The following is a 6,090-nucleotide window of genomic DNA, read 5'->3' on the forward strand; positions in this document are numbered from 1 at the left end:
ACATCTAAAAGAAAGTACCAGGGATTTTAAACTAATAGAAAATGTCAGTCTGAGTTGTCACGTATGGCAAGTACAAATATTTACCCATATATATATATATATATGTTTGCTGTATGTACTTTGATGCAGGCTTTTGCCTGAGGTTGCGGTGTGGGGAGGGCACGTGCACCCCTGTCCCTCTGGCTGGGGGTGGGATGCCCCCACCGTCTCCGCAGGGCCCAGAGCCATGCTGCGGCAGGTAGCCTCGGCCCAGACCCCCACCCGGCTGCTCCCCCGCGGTGGGATGGGGGTGGAAATGGGGAACAGCAGGAACAAGAGATCTTGGGGTTTGGGATGAAGACAGGGAGATCACTTGCCAATTACAGTCGCAGGCAAAACAGACTTCAAAATTAACTCAAGTTATTGCCAATTATTGCCCTCGTTGTCCGTGTCGCCACGTGGCACAGCAGCATGGGCAACCTGCCGCAGCGGTGGAGCGCCCGGGGACGCTGGCGGCGGTGGCGTCTCTACTTCCAGGTCATGTACACGCGTCTGCCGCCACATCTTAAAACCTCACGGTACTGTGCTAGGAAAACTTTCCAGGATAATCATGTTTATCCAACCTCCATTTAATTACAATTCCCCTTTATCTGAATCACAGTTATGTTCTCTAGCACGAATTGCCTTCTTGTATTACTTGCCACAATTAACTCTATTAACCATCATTTATCCAAGCGCGTTTTCACTTTTTATAGGAACGGGGTTGTTTTGCAATTTCAATCCTAATTCTTTTTTTCCTCTAAAAACATAACAATTCCAGCCATAACAATGTCTTATTAGAGCTGTTTTATACACCTACTAAATACATGGCTATATTCCCTGAGATCTGATTTGCTTCATTAGCGCTACAGCATCCATAGAGCAGCTGGAAGTGAATTGCTATTTTGTATGCTGTCTGGGGCCACACGTTACCTTATGTTTAATAACAGGAAGCCAAATCCCAAATGGCAAAGTGCGAATTTGCAGAATGCCACCGGTTGCTTTTTGGCGTGATACCTGGCAAGGTCCAGGCACCCCCTCCTCCTCCATGGCTGCAAAGCCACTGTATTCAGGTGTGTAGCACTGGTAAGGATAAAAGTGGTGGAGAAAGGTAGCTGAAACATCTCAAGATTTAAAACAGAAAGCAGCTTTCTATCAACTGTCTTGAGCATAAAAGCCTCATAATAAGCCACAACTATTTTCCCCCGAAAACATCCATGAAAGATATCCTACCTTACTAATTTTTTGTATTCTTCCCACTTCTTTTCCCTGAATTTCTCTTTTAACACTTTTTTTTGGGAGTTCTGCCAGCCTCTACATATATTTCTCTTTTCCTACAAGATATTATGCCTAACTTCCATGTCTGCATTTCTCTTCTTTACCTGTATTTAATTTAGCAGAATGAAAGCTGAGGAAGAAACATTACACCTTCAGTTTCCAAGGTTTCTAGAGTTGGCAGCTTTTCTCCTGTGGTTTTCTCCAACTTTTCCATCATGCTGACTCACTTAAAAGGTGGTATGAAGTCAGTGTCTACAGCTTGTAATTCAGCATCGTCTGGATGACAAGTAATCTTACAGCTAACAGATATTTTACTGTATGTTAAGGTAAATAAAGTGAAATGATTTTAGGGAAATCATTTTAATTTTACCGAGTGTCTGATTTCTACACAAAACAGCATCAGTATAACATTCAATGTATTGCCTATGAAAATTTGGAGGTATGATTATATCAATATACCATATGATACATTATGGTTTCTGTCCAAAATAAAAGTCAAGGAATTCATCCCTGCCCCATCAAAAACTGAACAATTAATCCCAAATAACAATGTCATCCAAACAAGCCCTCTGCCACATTCTGCAACTATTTGCATTTTGGTGTGTCATATGTCTCTACATAAATACATATATATGCATTTAACATATAAACATATATAAATATATAATGTAGACATATATGTTATATAATGTATCTTATGTACGTATGCCTGGCTTTGGCTGGAATAGAGTGAGTTTTCTTCCTAGTAGCTGGTATAGTGCTGTGTTTTGGATTTAGTATGAGAATAATGTTGATAACACACCAATGTTTTAGTTGTTGCTAGGTAGTGCTTACACAGAGTCATGGACTTTTCAGCTTCTCATGCTCTACCGACTGAGAAGGCTGGAGATACACAAGAAGCTGGGAGGGAGCATAGCCAGGACAGCTGACCCAAACTGGCCAATGGGATATTCCATACCATATGATGTCACGCTCAGTATATAAACTAGGGGAAAGCTGGCTGGGGGCCGCTGCTCGGGGACAGGCTGGGCATCAGTCGGTTGGTGGTGAGCAATTGTTTTTCATTTGCATCACTTGTCTTTCCTGGGCTTTATTTCTCTCTCTTTTTGTTATTTTCCTTTTCATTACAAATTATTATTATTATTATTATTATTATTATTATTATTATTATTATTATTATTATTATTATTATTTTACTTCAATTATTAAAGTAATTATATATTAAACTGTCTTTATCTCAACCCATGAGTTTTCTCACTTTTACTCTTCCAATTCTCTCCCCCATCTCACTGGGAGAAGGGGAGTGAGCGAGCAGCTGTGTGGTGCTTAGTTGCCAACAGGAGTTAAACCACAACAACGTGATAGAAATACCTACCTCCCTATATATGTGTGTGTGTGTGTATATATGTTCTTGACCTCAACTTGGTAAGCTTTTCTGTAACATCAAAGTAAACCAGCTTCTGGGGCCATTGAAAAAGAGACACCTACCATTACTGACCAAGTCATATCGGAGAGCAGGTCTCCAGTGATGTTCCTGAGATCACTGTGATCTGTGTAAGCCACGTGGAACTCACAAGTGGTGAATTCTGGGTGATGGGTCAGATCGACCCCTTCTTTTTTTAACTGATGTCCAGCACCCCATCCAAACCTTCAGCAACTGACATCTACAAAAGCTCCAGACATCTCTCAGTAGCAAATACTTCAACAGGAGTTAAAAAGAAGAGATCAGATGAGCACAAGGATGTGACTTGTGCTAAGATTCGAGCCAGTCAACTCTAATCTTCTCTCCTGCACTGAGTGAATCACAGTGGCAGTTTCTCCTTGATAATCCCTCGCTCCATCCTGCATTGCAAAGGTAAAGGCCAGAAAAATAATGCTGCATTTGCTGGTCGTTGTCAGCCTTTGGGATGAAATAGCAAACTGAAAGTATAGGGATTTGGTTTTTGTGGGTTTGTAAAAACATGCATTTTTCATGTTGAAAGTATTAATTCTAAACCAGTCACAGTCAGCCCTGTTTACCCGCAGGCTAGCCGTCGTGCTGTACCGCCCGCACGAGGGATGTGACACAGTGACTTCCTTTTCACGGAGGCCTGGCCCTCTGCTTCCCGAGTGAAGTGGTCCTACATGACATCTCCAAAATAATTGTCAACCACAACATAAACATCAACACATATGCACACAAGATCAAAGAAAAAAGAGTATTTTGGCAATGGCAAGAAAATGAGGGTGTATTCCATGGAGTGAAGTCTATGTTTTTAGATTTAACACACTTCTATGAACATTGCCAGGCAACGCTATAATCAGCAAGCAATCTTGCTGTGTGAGAGCATTAAATACTTTTGCTCTGTGCCCAATCTGATGTGGTTACGATGCTTGCGATAGAACTCGGGAGCAACCAGCACGTACATATCCACGTTGAGGTCATTGCAGTGACTTATAAAGCTGCTGTGCCCGCTGGTGTCATACCCGTGGGAGTCTCCACCGTTCAAATGGCAGACATGTTATGGCTTTCTAAAAACTGTGTGCTATTCAGCCTTGGAGCCCCAGGGAAGGTTCCTGTCTCTCATGGGTCATTTACCTCTTCCCTGGGAAGAAGGGGTGGTTTGCTGGAGGCCGGCTGCAGGCTGGCCCTTCAGACCTCTGCGTACCACGCACGTTCCTCAGGCCATGCTTTCTGCAGCAACTCCGTGCAGATCTCACTGGGATTTTAAAGACAAGAAATAATGTGGATATTTTTGGAACTGCCTGTACATCCCTGCTGCAAGTACAGGGTTACATGAGAAGCAAACTTTCACACTGAAATAATTTACCCAGTAGAAATAAGGACTTGTCAGTAATGATACAGATATTTTCTGCATCACATAAACGAGTAATGAGCACAGGGCTGGGACTCAGGAAATACTAATTCTAAACTAAGTTCTGCCACCCATCGCTGCTGTGGGCCTGGAGTGAGTATTTTTGTCTTTCTCTCTGCTGCAATGATCACCTTTCCCAAATGAGCGTTGCAAGAATCGGGTAACGAACTGAAGCTGCGGAGAGCCTGGGCAGGTCGGCAGGAGCCCTCGGAACAGAACAATGAGTTTGAGAAACCCAGAGGGACGCGTTTTCAAAAATTCTTGAGCACATTTCTTAAACACATTTCAAGTCAGGTACTCAAAAGCATTTTTCCAGGAAGAAGATCTCATCACTTCTGTCTATTAAAGTGATGAGTAAAGACGTGATTGCATAATATGTCACGACGTAGAAAAAAACCCCACGATATCAACCTTTCTCTCAGGCCATACCTCAGGAATCCATGATTATCTAGGAAGTTTTGTAGGAAACTGATCATATTAGCGCTGATAATGAAGGGCCAAAGTGTCCAGTAGCCCAAGCCTGTTATTCCTGGACATCTCATGTCCCTGCGCTGCAATTCATCTCCAGTTTTAGTCAAAAGCTCTTTGGACTTGAAAAAGAATGTGACAAGAAGCAGAACCTCGCTTTTAAGCTCAGATTAAAAAACAGAGCAAACCAAAGAATTTTATCCATAACAGAACTAAATCCATCACTGGAGGACAGTATGGACTTATTTATGCATACAAGGAATGAAATACATTTCTCTGAGCCAGATGCAGCTTTCTTCTGATGCGAACAGGAGCCATAGCACCGCACGCCGTGCGTGGGAGCACACACATCGCTCCATGATATAATGGGCTGCACGTCTAATAGCAATTAAAAGTCATTGAACTGCCACCTACTGTAAATGTGACAATGCTGTAATTTACAAAATGTGATCTGGAAGAACATTTTAAGCCTAACCATCGCGTGGTATTGTGGGGTTTTCTTTTTGCCCCTTTATAGCTTAACCCCTCAGACAGGTTTCTTTCACTAGCCCAGTGGGTCTGGCTGGGGAGGAGCAGGCGAGGCTGGAGCACAGCTCCTGATCTCCGAGCGCAGGGACAGGGTACAGAGCCCGTCAGCACGAGTCCCTTATGAGCACCACTGCCCTAGGTGAGCGGGAGAGAGCAAAAGCAGGTCTGGAAACAAGATCCAGCTGAACAGGGGTATATTGCCTTGCACTGCAAGTGCGCTCACAGGTAGACTGGTCGAGATTTTGCTCCCTCGGCTGACTTTTAGTGGATATTGTGAAACATTTGCAAAGAGAAATTTGCAGGTTTGTGTCTTGGACATGCATTTTATAGACCTTAATCTACAGCTGCTTCGGCTCCAGGATTATGCAGATGATGCCTGTTCAGGAACTGCTGCCTCTCCTGACAGCCTGTGCCTCCAAACTAACGAGCACATCGCAGCAAACGGCCGGGGAACAATCCACAAACTCAAGTGTGTTGGCAATGAGCAAATTATTTGTAAGAGTGAACAAATATATGGGAACAATAAAGCAATAATTTGCCCATCTGTTCACAAGCAAAAAGGACGGCAATAATGGATGAATATCTCTTCACTGCAAATAGCAGGTCCAGCCGCATCATACCTGGCTCTCATTGAACGTTTGCTTAAAAGTTGGTAGAAGTAAGTGGGAACACTCACAACTTCAAATATCTTTTTAGTCAACACTTGAAAGTTTTACATTATTTCATGTCTGTGCATATTAATTAAGCTTTCTAGGAGTTTTCATAATAGATTCTCAGCGATCATAGAAAAAAGCCACCAAGTTGAGAGCAGATCTTGATTATTCTCACATGACAAAAGTAACAGATGCTGCAGAAAGGACTGAGCTTTCCTATCACTGAACTGGGAACTTTATTAGGAGACGATAAATAATATTACCCTAAGTCCACTCAGATCTCTTTTCGA

This window comes from Calonectris borealis, chromosome 2 (assembly GCF_964195595.1).
Source record: "Calonectris borealis chromosome 2, bCalBor7.hap1.2, whole genome shotgun sequence".
In the NCBI taxonomy this organism is placed as follows: domain Eukaryota; kingdom Metazoa; phylum Chordata; class Aves; order Procellariiformes; family Procellariidae; genus Calonectris; species Calonectris borealis.